Source organism: Marmota marmota, unplaced genomic scaffold (assembly GCF_001458135.2).
Source record: "Marmota marmota marmota unplaced genomic scaffold, marMar, whole genome shotgun sequence".
Lineage (NCBI taxonomy): Eukaryota > Metazoa > Chordata > Mammalia > Rodentia > Sciuridae > Marmota > Marmota marmota.
In genome coordinates this window covers 7,200,275-7,214,379 of record NW_026000196.1, presented here as the reverse complement: position 1 = coordinate 7,214,379, position 14,105 = coordinate 7,200,275, and the positions used below count along the sequence as shown (strand labels likewise).

Below are 14,105 nucleotides of genomic sequence, written 5' to 3'. Positions count from 1 at the left end.
TGATCTGAGAAAATTACCCCGAATGTAAAACATTATCCTTATAAAATTTACCAAAAGGTCAAATATATTTTCAATTCTGATTCTCAAACTTAATAGATTTGTGATTCTGAAGATATAATCTGTTGTGTCTCTACTTCTCTCATCTCTAAAATTAGAATTCACAATACATGACTTCAAACTCACTGAGTCAAATTAAATGAGATTACGGTTGTGAACGTCATACCAGAGTGCACATAGAAAGCATCCTATTACTATTATCATAATCAATATGTGTGTTAACACATACTTTTGTGATATGCTTGATTCAATTCCTTACTCTACTCTAAATCACCACTAAAAGTAAGATTTTTTAGTTCTTTATTCTTGTAAGTTAATGTCTAGAACTTGTGGTTTTAGATTTTAAGGAATACACTAGACTTAGTTTTTAGAAAGATTATTTGTCTAATTTTAATACATTTTTGACCCCTTTCGTGCATACTTAGAAAACATTCTAAAATGACCTTCAGGATTTACGTTCCCAAAATAGATCATTGTTTTTTTTTTATTTTTAATGTTTGAATAGTGCATTATAGTTATACATAATATGGGGCTCATTTTGATATAATTCTAAGGTCCAGAATATTATTTGCTCGATTTCAGTCCCCAGTACTTCCCCTTTCTTTTCACCCCTTGATTCTCTTCCTCTACTCTACTGGTCTTCCTATATTTATTTATTTATTTGAAATTGGTGATTTGTAGATATCCATAAAGGAGGAATTCACTGTGGCACGTTTATAGATGTACACGGTGCGATTTTGCCAACTGATTTTGAATGACACAAATTTATGAGGAGGAGGATGGGGTGCAATGTCATGTTGACTTTGTAGAGACATAGGAACATGTTTAGGAGGCAGAAATAACAGAAGGAGTTCTCATTCTTTTAAAAAAATGGAAATGCAGCATTAGTGCATAAAATGTTTAATCAAGAAGTTTTCTAAATTCAATCTTCTGGGTATATTAGCATATTAAATGATTTGAAAATCTTTGCAGTAAAGACATTTTTTAAAGAAATTTTACCTCACTATTGTGCAAACCCATTGACCATTGACCATTCTATAAAATGCTCACTTAACCTCTTTACAGGTTATCTTAGAAATCCCTAACTTGCAGTTTCTCTGTGCACATCGACCCCCATCCATGGCTTGCTTGGTCTCAGTTCCACTGTTTTGTGTCCACCCTTTGATTTTGAGGCATGTGCAGTTAGTTATTCATCATCTTTGTGGCTTGAAGTGCAAAGTCCTGGGAAACGTGCCACTCCCTGAGCTGTTCTGTTGGTTTTGGACATTGTTCTGAGGAAACCTAAGCCAAAAGGCTGCCCAGGGGTCGACTGAAAGCCACCTGTCATGTGCAGCAAATGTCTTTCTTTGGTCATTAAATGCTAAAAAGCTTAAAGTTTGTAGCAGTGTGTCAGTGGGCAAAGGGCAATCCACTCTTTTGTTTTCTGTTTAGATTGTTAAGTGCGTGGATGGAAACTACCTTCACTCATGCACAAAGCAAAGGAACTTTTGTGTTAGACATCTAACGTTCAAACCTCCACTCTGGCCAAACAATTCAACAGACAGAAGTCACAAATCAGAAATGACATAATCATGGAAGTGAAATCTCATCACCTTTGTATTGTCTAATTGAGAGAAACAAGTCACAGTTCCACTTCTCAGGATAGAAGATTATACAAGATCAGATCAGACTCCCTTCAAAAAAGGCCATAACTTGAGGGCCATATTAGAGTCAAATGAAATCAACTCACAAATATTGGGTTTTATTTGTATTTTTGCCTTTTATGCTGTGTTCCCTCCTCTTCCCCTATTCCTCTAATTCCATCATCTCCCATTGCTACTCTCAGGTCATCAATTTAAACAAGCTGGTTCATATAATCTCATATTTTTTCTCCAATCAAATACAGAAAGGTAGAATAGTTCACAGATGTATATATGAACATATATATGTGTACATGTACATATTTGTGCATGTTATATATTTAGGGAAATATATAATTTTTCATTTAACAATGAGATTATATTATACCTACCTTTTTTGCATACTGTTTTTTCCACATAGCTATACATCATGGGAATTGTTTCATGTCAAGTAATGTAGTACTAAGTTGCATAACGTTCTGTAATATTCTCTGTAGTCAACCATTCCTCTTCTAATCAAAATTCACTTAGCTTCCAGGTTTTGGCAAAACAAACAGTGTTGAAAAAATATCCTTGTACATGCATCCTTACCTACAGATACATTTGTTTCTCTGGGACAGTTTCCCACAGTGGAATGTGTGGGTCAAAGGATAGTTTTAACTTAATAGATATTGCCAGATTGCTTTCCAAAAAAAGCTATAATAATGCACATTTTCACCAGCAATATATTAAAATGGCCCTTTCCTCTGTATTGCTGCCAGCAGTAGGTATTATTGCTCTGCTCAGTGCTTGCCAGTCTGATGGGCATAAAGGGATATCTCATTACTTTAATTTGCACTCACTGATGATTGGTAAGGTTGAGTATTTTAATGTTTGCTGGCCATTTGAAATTGCCTTTTTGTACACTGCTTCTATATACAGTCTTTGCTAATTTTTCTATTGGGATGCTTGAAAGAGATCTTTTTATAAAATGGATGTTAATCCGTATCAGTTATATTAATATTTTCCTTCAGATTCATCATTGTTCTCTATTCACATATCTGTAGAATATTTTCACATGCAGAGTTTTAAAAAGTTTGTATGGTCCATAAACACGTATTTTTTGACACGAATGTTAAATAATACATGAGTGTCCTAAATATTCCTTTTCTAATGTACTATGGTTCTATTATTTTTTAAAATTAAATCATTACTCCTTTCAGCATTATTTTGGGTTTGGGGTAAGATGGAGATTAACTGTATTTTCTTCTTCAAAAAGAGCTAATTATTTTACCACAATTTTTAAAAATTTATGCCTTTCTACTGGTCCAAATATTACTTTTATCACGTATTAGAAACTTATTTCTCCTCAGTTCCAATGTTTCCAGGATGTTTCACTAATGTGTCTAATTTTATGCCAATACTCTAATGAACTGATCTGGATGGATATGTCAAATGATCTTTTATGTGAGTCATTTTCCATTTCTGTTCTTTCTTTGCATGACTTTCTGGCATTATTTTTATCCATATAAATTCAGAATAATTTTATTCAATTTCAAAAGGAAAGATATAGTGGAACTATAATTGGCATTATGTTAAGTAATATGCTGATTTTAGAAGAATCAAAACTTTTAGAAAATTTATCAACCATTTAATGCCTTTCTCTTTGTTCAGAATTTGATTTATATCTTTTAATTTTGTAGAAATTTTACTTATAAAGCTTTTTATTACTTTATTATGTTTATTCCTAAGATTTTATTGTTCTCTTTTCTGTCATTATGAATATAATTTCGTTTCTATTTTAATTTCTAGGTGCTTATTGTCATATCAGCCATTTTTTTTTCAAAATGTTATCATGTAAAATTGTCTTTATCAATCGAAGGAGAACTTTGCTTTTATTTTAATTACAGGCTCATGCATTTTCTAGGTATAAATAATTTTATCTAACAGAGAAACATTTACCATTATTTTTATCATGCTTATATTATTTTAATTTCTTTATGCAAGAATTTTAAGAAAATATTGACTGACAATTGTGTTCTTACTCTTGGTTTAAATTGAAATGGTTTTAGCGATTTGTGATTGAAAATATTGGTAAAATTAACAAATATTTTTTTATCCCTATTTTGCTTTCTAAGGAATAGCTAATGACTTTTATAATTCGATTTCCCAGAAGAAATGCTACTTCATGGAATATGTTGATACCTTCATGAAATCTATCAGTCTACTTTATTTAAGCCTTTTGCATGTACAAGAAATGGCATTGATTTTTTTTCTGATATCCATTTACTTTAATCAAAAGCACTTCAATGAGATACAATTTGTATACTATAAAATTCACCTATTCGCAGCATACAATTCAATGATTTTTAGTAAATTTGCAGTCATAACAACTATGACCACAATCTTGATTTAAAATATCCCTTGTTGGGTGAGGTGTGGCTCTTGTGATGGAGTACTGGACTGTGACATGTGAGGCCCTGGGTTCCATCCCAGCACAGCAAAATATGTAGTAGTGGTAACAACAATAATATCATTGTACCCACAAGTGGCAAATTCCTGCTTTCACCCAAACCTTAGGTTACCATTAATCTGTTTTCTCTGTTTATAGATTTGCTTTCTAGGAACATTTCATATAAATGAATCATATAATATGTGGTTTTTAATGTCCTAATTCTTTCATTTGAGATACTATTTTGGGTATGACATGCATTTTGAGGTCATGAATTTTGTAACATATATCATTATTTCACTTTTATTTTTTTGTACCAGGGATTGAATCCAAGGGTGCCACATTCCCAGCCCTTTTTATTTTGAGACAGGGCATAGATAAGTGGATGAGGCTGGCTTTGAACCTGTGATCCTCATGCCTCAGCCTCCTGAGCCACTGGGATTACACCATGTCCAGCTATTTTACTCTTTCCTTCTAAAAGACATATATTTTAATTTAGAAATTAAGGTTAAGAAGACTTCTTAAAATGACTTGGAATATTTTTTTAATCTTTTTGACGCTCTATAAATAATTTTATAATATTAAAATTAACTTTTCCTTAAAGAAAAGCTAGGATTTATCTGTGAACCCTTTGGTGAATTCCCCTATCAGATGTGTAATTGTTTTTCTATTGTTTGTATATTCATCAATCAATTTAGGTTTATGTTTCTTCCTGGATCAACTTTAATAATTTATGGTTTGCTGGGAAATAATTTATTGTTTTCTAGGATTTCAAATGTTTGCTGTGTATTCTTTTATCTGTTTTACTTGTCCTTAACCAGTGTGTTTGTAACAATACTCTATTTCTTGTCCTTAACCTTATATTTCATTTCTTCTTCTTTCTCTTTTTTCCCTCTCCCTCTTTCCTCTGCTTTCCTTTCCATTTTCTCATAAGGCTCATAAAGTAGTTTATGGTCTTTTCAAGCAATAGTTTATTTAATTTCCATAATCTTTTTACTAGTTTTAAATGAAGCTTAGCTTTTTTTTTCTTTCTTCTAACACATTATAGTGTATATATTGATGGGATACATGTGATGCTTTGATAAATGCATACATTGCATAATATTGAAATTAGGGTACATATACACTCATCTCTCTTCTTGTGAACAGCTATCATTTCTTTGTGGTGCGAACACTCAATATCTTTTTCTCTAGGATTTGTATGTGTGTGTGTCAGTATTTTCACCTGGGGGTGCTTAACCCCTGAGCCACTTCCCCCAGCCCTTTTGTCAATTTTTTTTTTTTTTTTACTCTCAGTTACTTAGAGCCTTTCTAAGTTGCTGAATCTGGCTTTGAACTTGAAAGCCTCTTGCCTCAGCCTCCTGAACTGCTGGGATTACAAGCAAGTGCCACCATGCCTGGCTCTTCTAGCCTTTTTTGAAATATGCATTATTGTTATCAATAGTCACCCTGTCATGCAAAAACCCCCAGAACTTCTCTTATCTAGCTATAACTTAGTGCCTGTTGAAATACCTTTTCTGTTCCTCCCTCCCGTCAGTTCTACCCAGCTGCTGGTAACCACCCTGCTATTCTCAACTTCTCAGTGATCCACATTTGAGGTTCTTCTTATGAATGGGATCAAGCAGTATTTGGCATTTCTTTTTTGTTTTTGATTCATTCTTCCTAGGGTTTTTGTTGTTGTTTTGTTTGGGTAATTGTTATTTTTCTGTTCTTTTGATATTCTTCTAAAATCATAATCTAAGTAATATCTACTACTTCCATTTTTAATATCTTCGTAAATCCACCCTAATGTGAATTGTACATTATGCTAAGTTTTCTGTTTTTGGTAAATAGCCTTTTCATTTATTTCTGCATAGATTTTATTATCAGGTTTGAATTATTCCACACTCTTAGCCCTACTAGCATTACTAGGGGTTGAACCCAAGGAGAATTTATTGCTGAGCTATAGCCTCAGTTCTTTTCATTTTTAATTCTGAGACATCTTAAATGCTTGATCGCTAAACTTCTGAGGCTAGCCTTGAATGAGCAATCCTCCTGCCTCAGCCTCCAGAATCCCTGGGATTAAAGGCATGTGCCACCACATCTTCATTTTGATTTACTTTTTGATTCAAGGAATACCTATTAGTTTTTTTTTTCTCAATTCTAAGCAAAGAGATTATTGTATTAATTTTTTAATGTTACATTTAATTTCATGGATTTTTAATCACAGAATGTGGTCCATCAAATCTTTAAATTTGATAAGGATTTACTTATTAAATATTATATGGATTCACAAAAATATATGTTATTTCTTTTAAAAATATTAAAGTCTGTTACTAAATAAAATAATTAATTGTATAACTAAATTCCTTCATGTCTTTAGTTATTTCTGCTTGCTGGATTAATTCAAAATAAATATAAGAAATCTTTTGCTATATTGGATACTTAACCAAATTCTCCTTGATTATCTAGTGGATTCATGTAAGATATATATATTTAGCTGTTGTGTTATTTAGTATGTATGGGTTTATGATAGTAGTAACTTCTACATTAGTTGAATCTATTATCATTATATTACATACACTTCAATTTTTTGTTTTTATTCTTAAATTGCACTTTGATTGCATTAATGTAGTCATTTCTTCTCTCAGTTTTGCTCTTTCTTGTTTAATATCTCTTTTTATCCTTTATTCCTTAAATTTTAAACACATTTTAAATGCACCTTTAAAAAAAACAAATGGTGTGTGTTAAACCAATATTTCATCCTTTAAATCACTTCCAATGGAAAAATTTAATCCATTCCCAAATATGTATATTAATTTTATTTCTCCCATCTTTATATGTATTACTTAATGCCTCTGGTGACTTCCTAATATTTGGGGGGAGGAGGATACTCTGGCCCACTTGACCACTGAGCCACATCCCCAGCCCTATTTTGTATTTTATTTAGAGACAGGGTCTCACTGAGTTGCTTAGCCTCTCACTTTTGCTGAGGCTGGCTTTGAAATCACAATCCTCCTGCTTCAGCCTCCTGAGCTACTGGGATTACAGAAATGCACCACAGTGCCTGGCTTTTCCACCAGTTTGCTGAAGTTGGGCTTGATTCCGTTTCTCAGCTTCTTAATTTGGATATTCTAGTACATTTTGCATATTCTGACTGAAAAACCTTTCACTTCCAAAGACTCATAATCAGACTTCCCTAATTTACTAATAAGACTTCAAGTCTTTCCTAAGCCATATATCAATGAAGCTCCACCTCCTTGCCCTTCTTTGAGATGAGACCTTAGAGTACTTCCATCTTCCCTTTCTCCTTTTATTCTTATTACTGTTCAACCCTCACTCAGATTGTGCCTTTCAAAAATTCCTTTTTCATTCCCTCTCCCACCTCTGATTTCACAGAGCTAATTAACTCTGTTCAGATGCAAGTTATTATAACTTTCACTGCAGATGTTCCTTCTGTTTTAATAAACCACATTAGTACTCTATTTCGTATGACCAGAGAATCTGTCATTGTTCATTTATATATATGTGTGTACACCACGGTCCATTGCTCACCACATGTTCCTCTCTTCTCCCATTTCTCCTACTTTGAGATCTCTATTCTAATGGATCTGTTCTTTGGAATTGGTCATTGAGTATTTTCTTCTGATGGAATAAGTGATCTACTCTGAATCTTAATGTCTTTGCAACTGTATTTCTTTTGTCCTGACAAACAAATAATAATTTGACTAAGCATTGAGCATTTCCATTCTAGCTTCTAGCTCTTTTAAAAATTTTCAAATGTTTTCCTACCTTCACCTAACCTCCATTCTTATAGATAATAAGAGCAATGATAGTCTGATTATTTTTCATGACAGTAGAGTGCATTTTGGCATATTGTACCTACAAGAAGTATTATTTATTCTAATTGGGATTTGGTTAGTTTTCCATTTTAGGTAATGTTATGGACTACATTGTGCCCCACCCAAAATGTACATATTGAAGTCCTAATCCCAAAGTGGCTGTACTTGAAGATAGGGTCTTTAAGGGGGTACTTACTTGGAAGTGAGGTCATAAGGCAGTAGCCATAATCCAAAAGGACTAATGTTCCTATAAGAAGAGGAAGAGACACAAGAGATCTTCCTCTCAGCTCAGCATCCAGATGTAAAGACAGAAGACAACTCAGCAGAGAAGTAGCTGCTACAAAACATGAGAGTCTCACCAGAAATCAACCCTGCTTGTACCTCGTCTGGACTTCAGTCACCAGAACTATGAGAAAATAAATTTCCACCACTTCAGCCATCCAGTCTCAGGTATTCTGCTGTGACGGTCCTTTTTTCTTTTTATTTGAATGTTTGTAAGATTGTCCCTTTAGCATTAGAGTTCTAGAATTTTGTCAGGATGAACCTAAGTGTGCATCTTTTTTCATCAACTCTGTCTGGAACTTGCATCATTTTAATTTCTGGATATATCCTTTACCTCCAACCCTCAGGGAATTTTTCCTTCTTGGTCACTTATTTCTGCTTTTCTTTCTTTTTTTTCCCCCTTTGTAAAATCCTATTATTTGCATGTTTCATCTCAAGGTGTTTGTTTGTTTGTTTTTAATCTATGATGATTTGAGATATTTCTTCTCTCTAATATTCCAGTGAATGGATTTGGGTCTTAGTAATGGCTGACTATTCTCTCAATCATTTAATTCATTGCACTTTTTTTATATCAAAAATTATGATATAAGGTATCCAGACAAGATTTACTAGTATTGTGCTAAAATTCTTTTTACCATTTGTTTTATTCAAGAAATTCTAACTTACCTGACAATTTTCTTCTTCCATTAAATTATTTACCTCTTCATGATTGACATCATAATACTCATACAGTCTTCACTGGAAAATGTCTGATGTCACTGCTATGGCCCAGGAAATCTGTGAATAGGCATAAAGAACATAATTAAGAAAAATTAATTTTTACTCTCACTGAGCTTATACTTTAGGGTTATGCACAAGTTTCATACAAACCAATAGTAAATATCTGAAAACAAATAATGTATGCTATAAGAGGAAATAAAAGACTACTAGATGAAAAATTTACAGTGCAGAATGGAAGTGTAGTGATTGTTCTGAATGCTGTGGTTATGACAGTTCCCCAAGGTATAAAATGAAAGTTGGGTTGGTCAGTGAGAGATTTCAATGGAACCCTGCTGCAGACAGAAGAACTCATTTATATAGAGTTTGGTCTCTTTCAGGAGCTGAAAGGAGCCCCCAAAGCTGAAGCAAACTGGATTTGTGAGGTGGTGTAAGAATGTAGCCTTCATTGTAAGACCATGAAGAGCTGCTGTCATGTGGAAGAATGGAGCAGCATTATCCAACTTTCAAGTGAACAAGATGACTGTGGATGCCATTAAGAGTACTGGTGGTAGATGGACCATGATTTTAGTGCTATCTAAAAGGGGGGTCCTTAAATTTCTTACCAGAAAGGGAAAAGTGGTAATTATTTTAGGCTTTGCAGCTTGCAGGGTTTCTAATTTAAGTAAACTACCTATGTTGCATGTAAACTTACAGACAATACATAAATAAATGTCTGTGACTGTATTTTGATAAAATATTTCTAAGAACAGGTAGTGGGCCTAGCTTTGGCCTGCAAGTAGTGGTCTGATGATCCACAGTCTAAACATTTCAAAGTTTCTCTAACTTACCCGCAAAGACCACCACTGAAACGATGATCTCAAAATTCTGTAATGTGTCTGGTAGACTGATCCCCATGACTAGCATTTGGTAGGTACTCAGTAAATATTTTTGAAGAGTAAGCATTGCAGAAAGACATCATGTTTGTGTCATCAGGGAAGTAAATTTCATTTATTCAACCTTTGACTTTATGTCACTGTCAGGTTCCTGCCCATAACAGAGCATATTGTAGAGTGATTAAAAGTAACCAACAATGGACAATTAGCCTAACGGGAAATACAGCAAACTTGTGTTGGCTTGTATTCTTCTCTAATATCTCATTTTTTCCCCTATCAATGGAGAGATATACATATGATAGACTTCATTCACTCTTGTCTTTTACTTTATTAACTCTTTTGTTAGCATATAGTTAAATAGGTACTTGTGCCTTAATTTAGCGCTATTCACTATATAATATTTATGTAAAAGTACAATGAATCTTGTGATAATTGAATGCAGCATAGTTCAGAGGCACAAGGACCTAAGTAGCATGCTCAAATCAAGATGCTGGGGACTCATCCAAGATGGTAAAATAGAGGAGATCGAGTTCCTGACTGCTCCTTTCTTGGCGTGAAACCAAGAAAGCAGACAGGCAGCTTCTCCACAAAGTGGGTAAACAAACAAACAAAAAATGGGTGAGTCTTTGTTGGAACTTAAAACTGGACATTCAAAGCAGACAAGGGACATAGGACATTGGATATAATAAAATAAGGAAAAAAATCCCCAGCAGCACAGACACTGCCACAGCCAGGCCAAAAGCACCAGCCAGAGAGGTTCCTCCATGAGCATAGTGGAGGGATAAGGGAATTAAAGGAACATGCATTTATGGGGAGACTGAAAGCTTGTCTGGGTACAGAGCATTTAGAGACCAAGGACATTGCCCAACAAACCTGAAAGATGTGCTGCATGATCTCCCTGTGCAGGGAAAGAAACTGCTATCTCTCTAGGCAGAGGGCAAAGGAAGGAACCATTTTGCAGCCTTGGCAAGGGGGCTGGCAGCCGAGGAAGCCAGTTCTTGGCAAACAAAGTTTGGCCCAAAACACAGGCCCAGTAAACACACACTACACAACATAAAGTGTGCTTAAATGATCAGAAGAAAAGTAAACATGGAGGGAGGTTTACAGAGGGCACAAATGGTCATAGAAACCCACCTGGCTCTATCGCTCCCCCTCAAATTTGACCACTTGCAGGACCTGCTCAGATAGACACATCTGGCCAAGATCTCAGTGGGGCTGGAGTGGGAGAGATTGGACTGAACCCAAGACCAGGAAACAAGGAGTGTGCAGGTAATGTAGGGGACTGAGAACTGGCTCCCCACCACATGAGTGGAACCCAGGGGACATCACTGGGATAAAGTTTTCTAGTATGAACCAGCAAGTACTGGGCACTGGAGGTGTGCTGACTTAAACTCTCCAGACCAACTGGCATTCAGTGAAGAGACTGGAACCTGCCTAAATCTAAGCCCCACCTCAAGGAACTCCTACTATGGGATTCCTATCTCACTCTAGCAACCCAGAGGGTGGAGCATCACCCTCCAGATAACTCCACCAAGCAGTATGGAGATTCCTGGGAAAGCTGGGAATGGAACCACCATTTGACCCAGATATTGCCCTTCTCAGACTATTCCCTGAAGACCTTAAAAGAGCGTACTACAGGGATACTGCCACATCGTTGTTCATAGCAGCACAATTCACAATAGCTAGACTGTGGAACCAACCCAGATGCCCTTCAATAGATGAATGGATAAAAAAAAATGTGGCATTTATACACAATGGAGTATTGTGCAGCACTAAAAAATGACAAAATCATGGAATTTGCAGGGAAATGGATGGCACTAGAGCAGATTATGCTAAGTGAAGCTAGCCAATCCCTAAAAAACAAATGCCAAATGTCTTCTTTGATATAATGAGAGCAACTAAGAACAGAGCAGGGAGGAAGAGCAGGAGGAAAAGATTAACATTAAACAAAGACATGAGGTGGGAGGGAAAGGGAGAGAAAAGGGAAATTGCATGGAAATGGAAGGAGACCCTCATTGTTATACAAAATTACATATAAGAGGTTGTGAGGGGAATGGGAAAAAAAAAACAAGGAGAGAAATGAATTACAGTAGATGGGGTAGAGAGAGAAGATGGGAGGGGAGGGGAGGGGGGATAGTAGAGGATAGGAAAGGTAGCAGAATACAACAGTTACTAATATGGCATTATGTAAAAATGTGGATGTGTAACCTATGTGATTCTGCAATNGGTGAAGACGACCTGCCCCCCTCCCCCCAGGCGAACTGGGGAGTTTCCTTCTTTGTTCTCTTAAGTACCTGATGGTATCTCTTCTCTTGAGGAGGAATGGAAAGAACTTTTTAACCTTTCATCCAGATTTACTTTTCCTTTTCTTTTGTTTTTCTTTCATTCTTTTTCTCTGTTTAATTGTGACCTTCATGATACATGGACATTTATACAGTTTCATATTTCTTTTCTCAGTTTTAAGATTTTTGGAGCCAGTTATTTTTGACGAATTCATTTTTTAACTAGGATCTTTGATTAGTATATTTTAGTTTTGTTTTATCCTTTTAATTTTATTTTTTATTTTAAAAATTGTTACTACATATATACATATGTGTGTGTGCATGTGTATAGTGATATATGTGTGTGTGTATCCTACCTGTTTCCCTTGATTCTCTCTTTTCTTCTATTAATAGTGAATTTCTATTGTTTTTTCTTCCATTCTTCCTTTAATCTTTTACTTCTGTCTTTTCTCCTCTTCCCTCATAATCATCACATCGTATATCATTTCTGTTCTCTCCATGTCCACAATTTCAAGTTGTAAAACCTTTTGCAAACTTGCTATCTGCATTATAGGCAATGACTGATCATATCATTTCTGTTTATTGTGATAATAGTTACTGTAGATGTCACAGTAGGAACTATTTGGTTCAATGCTGCTTATTGTTTACATTGGTTGTTGTCTCCCCCTAAATAGTGAGGTACTAGAAACCTTTAGATATACTATAAATCCACAGGGTAGAAAATCTACTGCCTCAGATCCATACTATTAGATGGGCAGACACAAAAACAACATGAAAAAGCAAGAGAACAAATCACCCTAAGCAAACTAAGATACTCCAATAACAGAACCACTGACACCACAGTGGAAGAAATGTCAGAGAAGGAGTTTAGAATGTACATACTTAAACTGATCTGTGAAATAAAGAACAGTATAAGGAATAAAATCAAAGAGAAAATACAGGAGTGAAAGATCACTTCAATAAAGAGGCAGAGATCCTGGGGGAAAAAAGCAGAAATCCTTGAAATGAAGGAAAAAATAAACCAAATTAAAAACAATAAAAACATCACCAACAACAAGACCATTTGGAAAACAGAACCACAGGTAATGAAGACAAAGTGTATAATGTTGAAAATGGAGTTGATCATGGAGAGAAGATGTTAAGAAACTAAGAACAGAACTTCTGAGAATTATAACATCAAAAGACCAAATTTAAGATTTATCAGGATAGATGAAGGTGCAGAGATACAAACCAAAGGAATGAACAATTTTCTTAATGAAGTAATATCAGAAAAATCCCCCAATCTAAAGAATGAAATGGAAAATCAAATACAAGAGGCTTACAGGAGCAACAAATGTACAAAATTATAACAGACCCACAGTAAGTCACATTGTAATGAAAATGCCGAGCTTACAGAATAAATATAAAATTTTAAAGACTGTGAGGGGAAAATATCAGATTATATCTAGGGAGAAACCAATTTGAATCTCAGCTGATTTCTCAACCAAGACCCTTAAAGCTAGAAGGCCCTGGAATAATGTGGAATATTGTATACCAAACTCTGAAAAAACATGGGTGCCAACCAAGAATTCTATATCCAACAAAATTAAGCTTCAGATTTCAAAATGAAATAAAACTTTAGATGATAAGAAAAAGTTAAAAGAATTTGCAAGAATGCTTGCATTATTCAAAAAATATTTCATGAAGATGAAATTTTTTTAAAAGTGAAAAACAGCAAAGGGAGGAACTATTGTAAAGGAATAGTCAATCAAAGGAGAAACCAATTCAAATTCAAAATTATAAGCAAGCCAAAGTGACTGGGAATACAAATCATAACTCAATAATAACCTTGAATGGCCTAAACTCATTAATCAAAAGACATACACTGGCAGATTATATTAAAAACAAGACATAACAATAAGGCTTCTCCATTAAACTCACCTCAGAGGCAAAGACCCACAGACTGAAGGTGAAAGGATGGGAAGAAACATATCACTCACATGGATCAGGTTTCTATCCTCATATCAGATAAAGCGGACTTC

The 14,105-nt window shown here is 34.8% G+C and overlaps 1 long non-coding RNA gene across 1 annotated transcript in view; it reads left to right on the top strand.

The window, feature by feature from the left end:
* LOC125612490 overlaps nucleotides 1–9,932 on the top strand; it is an 18,102-nt gene extending 8,170 nt beyond the window's left edge. Inside the window, exons 2-3 of the long non-coding RNA XR_007342845.1 lie at nucleotides 8,009–8,378; nucleotides 9,308–9,932. This is a non-coding gene — a long non-coding RNA (uncharacterized LOC125612490). The remainder of the gene's footprint in view (nucleotides 1–8,008; nucleotides 8,379–9,307) is intronic.
* The last annotated feature ends 4,173 nt before the right edge of the window (nucleotides 9,933–14,105 follow it).